The sequence below is a fragment of the Trachurus japonicus genome, chromosome 12, assembly GCF_045865225.1.
Source record: "Trachurus japonicus isolate A0001 chromosome 12, Traja_1.0".
Classification (NCBI taxonomy): Eukaryota; Metazoa; Chordata; class Actinopteri; order Carangiformes; family Carangidae; genus Trachurus; species Trachurus japonicus.
The window spans coordinates 18,248,715-18,262,693 of record NC_140918.1 but is presented as its reverse complement, the minus strand read 5'-3'; the positions used below and the strand labels follow the sequence as shown (position 1 = coordinate 18,262,693).

At 40.2% G+C, this 13,979-nt stretch overlaps 1 long non-coding RNA gene across 1 annotated transcript in view; it reads left to right on the top strand.

Moving 5' to 3' along the window:
• The first annotated feature begins 4,211 nt into the window (after window positions 1–4,211).
• The window catches only part of LOC146977433 (uncharacterized), a 40,314-nt gene continuing 30,546 nt past the window's right edge, over window positions 4,212–13,979 (top strand). The window contains exon 1 of the long non-coding RNA XR_015037204.1: window positions 4,212–4,341. This is a non-coding gene — a long non-coding RNA (uncharacterized LOC146977433). The remainder of the gene's footprint in view (window positions 4,342–13,979) is intronic.

Sequence of the window (13,979 nt, the reverse complement as noted above, 5' to 3'; positions counted from 1 at the left end):
ATGGAAGGAAGTCTATATAAAAATGTGGGGAAATACTGTTGTTGCCTTTGGCACACAGAGCGGAGATTGAGTGTCCTGTGGTCAACACAGACACATTTGTGTCTTCTGAACTCCTCCTCTCCCTGCGTACATGTATGTATGATTCAGGGCTCTCTGGCAGTGAGGCCCATAGGCTGAACCAGACAAACAAACCCACAGGCCAGGCCACAGGAGACAGAATTATGGACAGTAGTAAAATCTGAGCACAAAGCCACTAAATTCACTATATCATTTTTTTTTAAAAACACCAACTATGTTTGTTTGATTTTCCCGAAACATTTGCAACTTGTGGTTGCACGGGTGTAAGCTCATCACATCAAGGCAAGGCAGGCAATTTTATTTGTATAGCCCATTTTGACAAACAGTTTGTCTCAAAGGGCTTCACATGGCATCATAACAACATCCTCTGCCCTCAGACCCTCACATCGACTGAGGAAAAACTCCCAGAAACCCCTTTTAAGAGGGAAAAACAGAGGAGGGATCCCTCACCCAGGACCGGCAATAGATGTTGTTACAGACAAGAAAACAGTTTTATAGCACATAATATGCAAAACATGGAAATGTTAACAAGAGTTGACAAAGGCAGCTTCTGGTGGGAGGGAAGGCAGGGAGAGACGGCCAGCTCAATGGGAATAGTGGATGGCAGACTGGTTCATGGGCAGGAAGGGCAGGTCAGTTTAACAGCAGGGGAAAAGGGGGGAAATGGGGGGAAGGGGGCGATGCAGGCGGCTGGTGCAGAGAGATGGAGCTCCGGTGGATCTGTGGAAACGCAGTCAGAGTGCGAAACACCAATGCCAAACTACAAAGTGCAACAGATAATGATAATACATCACTATCACAACACCTTAAGTTTAATAATGCACCTTTCAAAGATCAAAGATTCATAGCAGCTGTAGCTGATGAGCTTAGTAATTATTTAAATGAAAGCGTGGTCAGAGTGTATCAGTGAGAGCCCTTTTATCATAGAATACAAACAGAATATTGCATACGTTAACATTTTTTAGGAGGTTAATTGAAAGACACCAGTGTCAGTGTGTTAGCAGGGTCTAATGTGTGAATGTCTTCAAATTATTTCTATATTTCTCTTGATTTTAGTGACACCCGTGATAAGCTGTGATAATTTGGAGTCTATTGCGAATGCTACTGCAGCATGCAGTTCTTCTTTAATATTATTTCCTGTAGCCTACAGCAGGCAGCAAGGGTATTTAGTCATTTTTGTCCAAACTTTGGCCATTCAATCCTAAAATTCCTGAAAATCAGTATAATTCTGGCTGCAAATGAAGTATTTCTTGGATGTAAATGTGCTCTGCCAATCAAACCCTGGTAAGGATTTCACCATTTTCTGATAAATCTTTGACACACAAATGGAAAAAAGAAAAAGAAAATGCAGAGTAGCAGGGCTGAAGAAGTAATTATTGATAGATCTTATCGTTCACATACTGAATTAAGAAAGCTCATTTCCAATGCAGGAGATAGACTATTTATCAATAGTTTGATTAAATTATTGGATTTGCATGGTGCAGTCAGTGAACCGTAAAGGAGATTGTGTCAGAGTTCAGTTGTGGGTCAGCATATTTCATGTGCAGTAGTTCAGGAGTTGTAATCACAACACTATCTCTGGGCACAGTTCCATCTTCTGTAACAGAGGGGCATTGTAACCACAAGTCAGGACAAAGACTGAGGGATTTTCACACAGGGTGCTGTTGACGACATGCATGGTAGTAGATACGGGCGAAGGGAGCGCTTTAAGGTGATCAGCTGGAACTTTCACATGGCCCCTAAAGCAGTCATTAGAGGTGAGGCTCCCCGGTACGCAGCCTGCCTCCTTATGATCACACCGGGGATACACATTAAAAGAAACATGGGAGCTGGTGCTCAGCAGATGTCACCGAGCATCTAATGCATTCAGTTCACAGTGGCATCGTCTGAGCCCCAGATCCTTCATCAACTAACAGCTACTCTTCTTCAACAGGATAACAGAGAGGGAGGTAGCCAAACCTGGAGGCAGTCCAGGAACACATTAGGAAAATGTGGACTGACTACTAAACACAAGTCTTCTAAGTAGCATTGTCAACTGTTATTGTTGGATCCAAACCACAGGCTTTTCATGCCATGGCAAGTACAACTGTCAATGCAGTAAAAAAAAAAAAAAAAAAAAAATCCTAGGGTGAAGTCAGGTAAAATGGGCCACTTTTTGGTAAACGACTAATAAGACCATCAAAAACACTATGCATGAAATCCATTGATATTTTTAAAAATCGACATAGGTCTCTTAAATGTTTCTGTGTGAAAAAAAAATTAAAAAGTATAATTATTTTGGAATTATGAGAGTTAAAGTATCGGGATATTCCTTCTCGAGGTACGATGAAGGTTCAGGTAAAATGGGCCAGCCGTTCAGTTAAATTGGGCCAAGAGAGAACAACACAGTAATTTTAGCAGAAATCATTAAAATTTTAATAATTAATTGACACTACTACTAAACTACAACACTAAACTTAACATTAACAGTAAAAACATAAGAGGTTGAAGACATTTTTTAATCTTAAAATGCATTTTAAAATTACATGATCATGTTGTTGCTATGCTCTTTGTTAACTGACTATGTTATAGGCTCTTTTACTGTGTGTGTATGTGTGTGTGTGGCATTATAGATGCCATTTTTTCCCCCACAGTGCTAATGGCACCATGAGTGGCACTGACCAACCTTGGATATATATCTAACTTTGAACATGTTTTGCACCCTCAATTTCTGTGTAACTTCAGTGTAAGACTGTGTTTTGTATGTGGCCCATTTTAGCTGAAATGCATGGCTCAATTTACCATGATGCATTAAGGTAAATTGAGCCACCCACAAAAAATGCATTTAAATTAAAAATAAGTAAGCTTAGCAAGAATTTTGCATTCTATCCAATGGGGGGAATCACAATGTGTATTATAAATCACATTTTTTATTGTAGATCTGTTTTTTTACGGAGTTATCAACCTTATCAGTTTCAAGTGAAATTTGTTTGCCAGGCCACTTTTCGCACACTTCTCCTCAGCAGGCTGGATATAAAGCATTGTCCCACCCACAACAACAACCAGAGACCACTCAAATCAATTGTTTTTTTTCAAGTACAGTTGTAGCAACAATTTGAAATCATTTACAGCCATTGCCTGTTAAAACTTAAAAAGCTAGGAGGCTCAAACCTTAACTGGCTCATTTTACCTGATGGCCCAATTTACCTGATGTCACCCTATATGAATCTGACTGACTCACCCAAAGTGATTTGATTTTAGCATGATTCATTCAAACAGAAATATATATATATATATATATAAGACCACTCATGAATCTTTTTTTCCCTTTACAGGCTGTATAGCCTACTGCTTTTCTTTGCGCTATTTTGGCCACAAGGTGGCACAGCAGCACAGCTCTGCAAAAAAAATGATGCATCACTGTGACGTGAGGGGAGTGTTAACTGAAAGGAGGTCTGGTGCCACAAAAAAGCCTGACATACAATGACAGCCTACCCTCAGAAGAAGTCTGGAGTATATTTTGATCAAAATGTTGCTCCAGTCCGTGTTCTACAGCGCCTTATTAAATGACAGGTCAGGGGCTGATTCTCGGCTGATGCACTGGTTGGCACAAATTCAGCATCAGTAGAAGTGCAGTAAGTAAGTCACTGTACCCACTGAATGAAGCCCAGATGATAACCTCATATCTTCAACCTTTTTTCTTTCTCTTTTTACTGCAGGTGCACCGTGCACGCTGGTTCCTTGTGCATCACCGCCATCGGTGTGATGCCTTCACGGACTATGTGGGTTGTCCATTTCTCACACCATACTGTGCTGTGAAAACAAATGCGGTGACACATTTCTTTTGTCCTTTAAACAAAACTGTGTTTCTATCTTGCCTTAAAGAAACGGTCGTTGTGTTTGTTTGAGAGCGTGAACAGAAGGAGTGAGAGAGAAAAAACAGATAGCTACTTTTAGAGAGCGGGTTGCCAGGCCACAGTTTCTATCCGTGCAGCCTCACTCTCAGTTTTAGCTTCTTCTCCTTTATTGCTAAGAAACCAGTTTGTAGTACATTGGGAGGAGTGGGAGGCTTTTTTATTATTATTTTTTTTATTAAATCTGCAGAGTTTAGCTGAGTGTCAGCTGTGACGCTAACACAAACTGTCCAACTTCCAGCTCCACGTGACAAACTAACCGGAAGACTTGCGAATGAGTGTCACCTAGGAAACAGCCTGAAGCAGAAACGAGAAGGTGAATCCAGGTGTGCTACCTGCCGTTTGCAACATGGGACAACGCTACGGGAAGGTGAGCATTACTATTTAGTCTAATGTTGTGTCACACTACACAACCAACCAGACCAACAAAACGGTTCGCCATTAAAGCACTGTGTGTGAAAAACAAACAAACTAGATTTTCATGTAAAACTGCACAAGCATTCACAGCAAAAATGTCCTCAGAGTATCCACACGTAAAAATTCATTCATCTAATTTTACAGGTTAGGCCTACATGATTCAAGCTGCTTGATGTGCAGTTAATATGAACTAGGCCTAGTGCAGTGATTCACAAATTGATATTAGGGAGTAAAAATGTTGTCTCCGAGGCACAACCCCCATTACCCTTAATTTAAGGGTAATGGGGGGCTTAGTTTAATGGCCTTAAACTAGGCCTATAGATAACTTTAATGACATCTACACTGCAGTAAACTTTGGAAAAATTAATAATATAAATGAATGAACATATAAAAGATAACTACAGAAAGGTTTGAGGCATAATGAATGATAATAACACACTTTCTTTTCACAAGCCCTCGTCAGTCTTACAGTGGTGTGTGTGGGGCAAACCTGTATAAATGAGATAACCACAGACTAAATGAATATAACACAAAAAAAACGGATTTTTCTCTTGTAGACATCATTTCTAAATCAAACCTGCATGTTTGCCTGCAAAGTCTGTAGGCACAAAAAAGCTTTCATAGCAATTCTCATTGGACAAGACATACAACACATGTACACTGATATCAATTTGTCTACAAATTAGAGTGGCACTCTTTTGGCCACTCTTTTGTCATGTATTTTGCGTTTATCCTGTTGCCATTAAATGCCTGTCAGTAGAAACAGAAAACTGGCATCATTATCATTTTTTCCAATACCCAACAAACCAATCAGTACCTCTAATCAGCACTCCTGCCTCACCCCAAGTTCTGCCATGCATCAATTAATGTGTGGCAATTTTATTATGCACACAATTATTTAGGAACATGCATCATTTGATCACACAATTACTCAAGAGTGAGACTGATCTGAAAATCTGAGGCATCTTTATGATGATTATTTACATTTTTTACTTAAGTCCTAACAATCGGATCATATAGCAAATTACATTATAATGGATTCAGGCTGTGCTTCAAACATCCAATATTGGTTGGCCTATGGATTAAACACAATATAAAAAGATAATGCAGCCAGAAGCCATTTGTAGGCCAGTGCTTTTTCAGTTCAGCTATTGCATTCAAAGACAAATACATCTCTTCATAGCTGATGTTTTGACTTGTGATACCAGGAAGAACACATCGACTAGACTGACTGGTCTTCACAGGTAACTTGTTGACCTTGGAGAGTAGCGTAGCGTGTCATACACTCAGTGGAAGGCACAGAAAGTAAATACTTGAACCGAACAAAGCCGAACTGGATTGTTTTATTTTGAGCATAAACTGATCTCTGACCTGGCTGTGGATCGATGTTTGGATGATTTGACTGTGTTGAGAAGAGGACATAATTAAACATGCGTAACAATAGAGACGATAGCTCAGACAAGGTCTGCAGAGGAAAGTGGTGACTAAGTCCGGGGTGTACCCCGCTGTTATGTGTGCTGGGAAAGACCCCAACTCTCCACGACCAACCCTGAACAGGAAAAGCAGTGTAGAGAGTGGGTGGGTGGATGGGTGTAGTGGTGAGCTTCCACAAAATGGAAATAAACAAGATAAGTTCCTTAAATTGTAGTGAGATAAATACAGATGAAGAAAAAAAAACAATTGGTGATGGTTAAGTGGCCAAGATTTTTTTTTTTTTTGCTTAGCTGGAGGTTAACTCTTATCTGGTTGTTGTTAAAGGAAATTTTCAGTTATATAAACAAACACTTATACACTCATCTATTTGATACAATCTCCATTTTACCATATGCTAATAATTAATGCGTCAGAACTTGAAGCAGTGTACTGTGAGAACAAAATATTAGTTTTTGGGTCTATATAAACTACTTGTCTTATTTTAAAGTTGAAAGTTATGTCTGGAAAACACACTTTTTATTTTTTTTTTATTTTTTAGCTTTCACTCCCAAGCATTCAATGGAAAAAAGAAATGAATAAGAAGCAACAAGGGAAAACAGTTTTGAGTGGGAGTCAGTAATAAATACATTTTTTATTATTATTAGAAGAGGATAAATCAAGACTAAAATGATCAAAAAGTTATAGGTTAGATCATGTTAGTGATAAAGCATTAGCGGCATTTTTAGACTAGTGTAATAAACTATGGCAGGAAGGCAGACTGCCCAGAATGTGGAAGCCAGTAAGCCTGTTAATTATAGGTGGATTGCTTCTCTGAAATTGTATCTTTGTGATCTTTGTGAAGTAATGGAACATATGACAATGAAAGGATTTACAGAGGCCGAAAATGTAACGTCTTAAAGTGGGGTCAGGGCGAAATTTTGGGTCACCATGGAAATAGAGATAAACAGAAGATAAATTGGGAAACGGTTGCAGCTGTGTTCTTCGAGTGGATGAAAATTAGGATTGAACATATTAGAGTTAGCCGTTTATTATCAGAGAGATATGAATCATAATGTCATGTATCATATTGGCCTGGACAGAGGATTTTTTTTTACTCTGGTACTCCTCATGTTCAGCAGAGAGCATAAGAGGTTTTGCCATCTTACATTAATACATGAATGTGAAATATTAAATATTTGACCAGAGAGGAGTTCAAAACTTGTTGCTAGGGCTAGTATAGAGCTAGGGCTTGTATACCGTGTTCCTCAAGACAAAAACACTTTTTGCACATACTTATTGGTAAAGCAGTGCTCTTTCAATAATTCAGTGGCCAGACAGTGCCAACAGACAAGGCAGGGGCATCAGAAAATGTATTTAATTGGACACATTGTTAGTTGAAAACAAGAAAAATTGAGAGACTTTTATTATCAGACTGGCTGTGTTTAAATTGAAATAGCTTGGATAATATGTTTCATGAGACATTCAACAAAAATTAGGTAATTAATAGCCATAGTTACTGTTTTTTCGTAAAATGTAAAAGTAGGTCTTTAATGGTCTGCAATTGTTGCAAAAAAACAAACAAACAAACAAAAAACGTGAAAATATGATTAAATGACATAAATGCATTAGCCCGTCAGCTGGTAGGAGTGATGCCTCCACTCAGTTGTTTCCAGTTGCTATGAGGCAAAGTGAACCAAACAAGAAGCAGTAGTAGAATTAGATCAAGAAGAATGAGGATGAATCCAGTCTTGGGATGAGTCGGGTCAGGGACAGGTCTTCATCTTGTTGGCCGGCGGGGTGTCTAATAAGGCAACAACTAAGTGCCATAACTTTGACTAGGGAACATGTGATTGACACAGGACAACGCCACCCCTCCCTGAGCTGCATTAGCACAACAAGAGCAGACCAGCGATATGACTTTATGAACATGCACATCGATATGTCAGTCAGCCATGAAAATGGTTTACTGGAGGACCGTAGCCGATCAGGGTCACGGTCATGGAAAAGTGGCGCACCAGTTCACTTCCAGTCAGTCCGTCAATAAGCGAAACACAGTGTGTGTCTGTGTGCAGCAGGCAGTACAGCAAATGACGGATGGAGTTGCTAAAGTCAGTATATTTTTACCCACCCTAATAATACCTACAGGCCATTAGCCAACATTCAAACACCTAAAAAGTGTTAGGAGATGCAGTAATTGCTACACACAAGCCACAAATTATGGCAATTAGGGGAAGCTAGCATTTAGGAAATGTGAACAGACAACACATTGTTCCTCCACAGTTCTAAGAGCTGGAGAAGTATTGCAGTTCAATACAGAGCAAGCTGTTCATAAAACCACTGTGCCAAGACTGGGCTTTTTGCAGCCCCTTGCTTAACAAAGGCATAGACTCCGACTAAAAGCAGAGGCACAGTGAGGTTGGAGAGATGTGGTATACCCTGTGGAAGTTGGGTGCTTTTCATTTGTCCAGTGAAAAAAAAACAGAAAAAAACAACAACAACAAAAAAAACAGCCCGCAACTCATCCTAAAACAGCTGCCAACCACAAATCACACTGTCCTGAACGCATGATTGGCAGATAACCAGACCAGAGCTTAACCGCTACAACAACAGAAGATGTACTACAACTCAGTACATTATATTTCAAAATCCATGATTTCATGACAGTGACTGTGTAATGTTGTGTGTTTTCTGTAGGACATTGCAAAGATGCTGCTTAGTGGATTTTCAGTCATTCTTTGTGATCAGATAACTACAAGTCAGCAACAAAGGTGCGAAATGAGAAGCTCATGGAGTATTGTATTATGGGATAAGAGAGAAAAACAGTTGAACTTCTCATATTCCAGTGATCAGGTCCTGTTCATAGACTGTAAAAAGAATGGACGTAGCACCCGTGACGTCACCCATTGGTTTGGGGGAGTCTGTTTTGTGCCGCTACAACGGGGGTTTGAACCGCGCCATGTTGGATTCTACTTGCCATATCTGGAGCGGTGCGGCCGTTAGCCGGCCGAGAGCCCGCCCACTGGCCTCGAAGCAGCGGTCTCCGGACCTGTCACTCAACGGTTCTGCGCCCTAATTGGCCAGAACTTTAAACCTAATAATAGTAAAACAGTAGAGTTTAAAAAAAATTCACCCCCCTCAGAGTGTGTGCGGGGGTAGAAACTATCCGTTGAGACCAAAAAAATAAAATGTACCAGGCTGTAAATATGTTTTTTTAAGCTGTAAAATCGGCTATTTTAACATGGGGCTCGATTGGAGTTGCTCCCTTCTGGAGCCAGCCCCCAGAGGAAGCCGGGGGGATTGCAGTTTTTTGAACGTGGAAGTGAGCTTCACTTCTCAGACCGACAACTGCCCCCTTGGTCCTGTTGCAACTATGAGGACACTTGGAGCCAAGTTTATAGTCTCACACTGCACTGAGGTTGAACTTGACAGGTTTACTAGTGGTATTGAATTTGTTTTTTAATGCTAATTGGCATACATTTCCCTACTTTTTTTTCCCCAAGTATTTTTTATACCTTTAATTGATAGGAAATCAGCAGAGAGACAGAGAATGGAGAGATAGAGAGAGGGGGGATGACATGCAGCAAAGGGGGGCGCCTGCTCTACTCAATGAGCTAAACGACCTCCTTACAGTTTTTTAAAGTGTTTTTTAAGGTGTCCATACTGGATTCAAGTCACAAAATGTCAGTTAATTGTATTGATATCAGTGAAAATCTTCATGGCACAAACTTACATTTTCAATACTGAAAGAAGCTGAATGCTCATCATTCATGTGTTGCCAACGCAGGTGTGACTGAGCTCTTCCCCTCTGCCTGATTCATATAATACAGACTTTATTGGCCAGCCATGTGTCGTTGTGTCCAACCTCTACTGCTGAGTTAAGTATTAGTCATGTTTTATAACCCTTGTCCCTGTTGGCTGGCATCTTTATCTGATACAAAAAAGAAACTGTAAGCCTTAATGGACATGATCAAGACTTAAGGTGTCGTCAAAGGCCTGGAAAGGGTTGGATACTGTTCAGTACATCCAGACTTCAGCAGGGAGTGCAGATTGGCTGAGGATAAAAGGAAATGACTTCAGAACAGGACATATTTCTTTTATATTCATACTGCTAGGATTATAATATTCATTTAGACCAGCAGACGACAGTGGCTGTTAATGTTAGGTGTTTGTCCTCAGAAAATGACTGATGGTCGCTTTGCTGTGGATTGTTAGGAATCTTTTTTTCACCTAATTTCACCTTTATTGATGGCACTGTGGCAGATGATTGGCTGGTTAATCTGTCCATTGCTTTGATCCAGATTTAAATAGCTATTGAATGAGTTGCCGTGGAATTTGGTTCACACATTAATGGGTCTCAGATGATTAGCGCCACCATGAGGTTCACATTTGTGGTTTTGATTTACCCACAAACTAGTTTAGGGGCTAAATGAAACTCAGCATGCACACTCAGGATGAAATGCAACAACTTGATACGACTGATTTCCAAATTCGTACTGTACTTCTACCTGCTTTGTATCAGCATGATAATATTGTTTGCTTGTTAGCATTTAGCTCAAAGCACTGATGTGGCCTTGCAGAGCCACCTGCCACATACTCTGAAGTATTTTCTGACAAATATGAAACGATAAGACTTGTTAGGTTTTAGCCTAGGTTGAGTAAATGCCATTCAGAAAACCTGTTGGCAGTGGCTCACTGGGCGCTTGCTGTGTTTGTTTTGTTTTTTAGCACAGGTTTTAATAGCTGCCTTTTAAAAAGCCACAAATCAAGACCATCACATTTTGAAATTACCTGTAATATTGGAAAATTCATTGATGTGAGGTAACTGAAAGGGTTAAAAACTCTTTTGATTAAAACTTAGATATAGCCTATCTGGTGATTAAAAATTATTGGTTGGTTGAAATAAACTAAAAACTGTTCTTTTGATATAAAAAGGGTAAAAAGAAAGCATTTTGAGGCTTCAGGTATTACTGTATTGATTTAAAGGGTACAGGTGTTTTTGTTTGTTATTTTCTATTTGCTGAAGCCTTGCTAAATTTAAAGGTATAATTCCAAAGAAAATCTAAGAGGGTTTAATAAAATAAATGTCTGTGTCTTACCTTTACATATTGTGGTTTAACATTCTTTTAAGAGTAATTTGTATTTCTGAGGGCTTACATACATTTTTGCTAACACCTAGCATAGTAAATTTTCAGTGGAGGCACCGCGCTAGTTATTTCCTTTTTCCCACTCTAATGATTAAATTCCCTTGTTTAAATAAGGACCACAGCGAATTCACCATCTTTAGCTGAGAACCTAGGACCTGTTTTATTTTATTGGGTGTGACCACAGTGTAGTTTATAAACACTAAGGGAAAAAGGGGGTTACATGAGTATGGAAGAAAGGCTTGACAGCGGTCTGTAATAGGTGTCAGATGGATCAAGAGAAGGTTTCTGGGGAGAACAGGGACTGACTCAAAGACAGATGGCTCACAGCCAGATGTCAGGGAAGAGTTGATGATGTCAGTCAGGAAGTAGAGCAGATCAGCGGTGATGGTCTGGGAGGGGGAGATGGGAGTGGGTTGAAAAGGGCAGAAGTTAAGTCTGCTCATGGGAATGTTTTTTAAGGACTTCATTTAGGATGGGTCGAGGCACACTAAGCTCATGTTGGAGGGGTCAGAGGAGGAGACAGTGACCAGAGGGTAGCATGGAGGATGATCCTCGGCTGTCATCACTGAACAGAGCAGAGAGAGGGAGTAACGTCGAGATGAGACAACAGGGAACTGGATTTAAAGTGGTAAATGGGAGATTTGCCAGCAGATAAAGGCGAAGAAAGTGGGAGATGAGATACTACTAAAACTCTTCCAAGAAAACCAGATTTGCGGAATTTCTAACAGCTGCCTGAAGGCTTGTCCACTGGATTCACCGGGCGCTTTACAGCCGAGGAGCAGGTGGGAGCAAACAGGACGGCTTTAGAGGAAAACGGGAGAAAGGTCCTGTTGGGACAAGAGGGCAGGTATAAACGTTGAGGTCATTGAGGAGACACGAGACAGCCAGAGAGAGTTAAGAATGGAAGCTGAAGACAAGAGGAACCAGGGAAATCACAATCATATACCCAGTGTTAATGATGGGTTCTCATAGAGGTGAATGGAGAAGGATCTAAGTGCCGGTCAACAGCACACGGAGGGTCAAGTGAGGCTACCGGCGGCAAGAGCCTTCTGCCTTACTCTCTCTTTTTTTCTTCTAGAAAATGTCAGAATGATTCAGGAGTTCTAGAAATAGACAGGGCCGTCGAACATGCCGGGGATTATAGATATTTATTGTTTCAGAACTGTCATCATAGGGCCAAGAATTTCTATTTGTGCCCATGGTTGTTTTTGAACGACTTACATTTTTAGAAATGGCCTCAATCCCTTCTCCTTATTAGATATCGGATGTCTCAATGCTGATGACAAATCTGAGTCTGGCCTGGCCCCATCTTAAATCTCACTTCGACGGTTTCCAAGATCTAAGAGTTAGGGACAGTGCTATTTCTGACCAGGGTTCCCTAAACGTCGCAGCAACCTGTCCGAGCTTGTGATGTAAGTGAATGCGCATTAAGATGGATAGACTCCTAATTTATTGATACCTACCATCTAATTGTAGAATGGTGTATTCCTGGGACCTGGATTTCATATCGGCACACACATCTTGTCTCTTACCTCCTTTTCATCCAATTCTTCCATACTGTATCTTATCACATCTCATTTGTTTGATTGTCTCACCCGTCACCCGTGACCCGTGTTTAACATAATATTACCCCCTTATGTTATAGTGTTACTATAAATATCGTCATAGCTCCATCAGAAAACTTGACTCCTTCACGTCTCCTTTATCGTCCCTGTTATTTGTTCACCTTTTGCATATGTTCTACCTGTATTTGTATATTAGTTTGTATAGCACCCTCTGCAGTGCACACTTTGCCTCTGAGGTGTTATAAATTATATTATCATTGCTCTTACGATGTGTGACAGACGGTGTTTACTTTCCTTTAGTTCCTCTTTCTTATACAGTAGCTGCTGAGCTTTAATTTAGCCAAGCTTCAATTTGTGAGACAACCCCACAGAAGATGCAGCATGTATTTAGTATCACTGCTTGTGCTAATTCCCCTCAGACTAATGTAGATCAGTCTATTAGCTCAATGTCAGCTGCTTAGCACCACCTTGTGACAAACAGTCCTCAGAAAACCAGTCCCACCAAATTACAACTTGTGCTTAAAAATTTCACTTAGTCCCCTATGCATTTGAATGAACAGACAGAGAACATGTCTACACCTCCTTTTGATGTGTTTTTTTTTTCTTTTTGAGCATCTATCCTCCTGCTGCTCTGTAACTCAAGTCATTTTTATTGTTGGCACCAACTCTTACCACATGACAGTCACAAGGCATGATTTCAGCGGAACGCTCTCTTCTCAGCAGTGGATTTTATTTATGTTCATCTCTCAAACAAATTCCCACTGTTGCTTAAATCAATCCACAAAAGAACATCCCCATGACCTGAGGACGTTTTTCCTCACAGGGATGTAAATTAAGCTTTAAAAAATCAGATGTATAAAAAATAATAATCATTAAAAAAAAACGTTTTTAAAACAATCAGCCACACAGCACTATGATGTTTTATGTATGAACCCACCCAAAGCCTTTATCAGTACTGCGATGAGGTTAAAACATGAAAAATACCATGACTATAACAGAGAGGTAACATGGTAGCCTGCTGGTTAAAAACATCATCCTTTATTTAGAGCATGTGCAGTGTTCTACATTACACCATTCTTCAGTTTTTTAATGCAGTGGTTGAGGTTTGCCGCGTAAATATCCTGTCACAGTAAATAAAATCTAATTTGTGTGAGAGTTAACTCTTTGAAGACTTAAAAATGAGAGAACAAAAACATATATTTGGGGACGTCAGCAAACCCGCTGGCAGACACGTTGGGTCAGCTGGGGTCTATACACTAATTAGAGTGGAATCTGAATGGCAGTGCATGCTGTCACCCCATCACATAGGCCAAGTTCATTCAGGACTAATTTAATTGCATACTTAATGTCCAAATTATTCTTGCCCCAGCGGCTACATTGTATGGACAGGACAAACACTTCTTATGTCATGATTTCTGGACACCGAGGATGGAAGCAGGGATATGGGACGATACGCTCTTTTCCAGGTT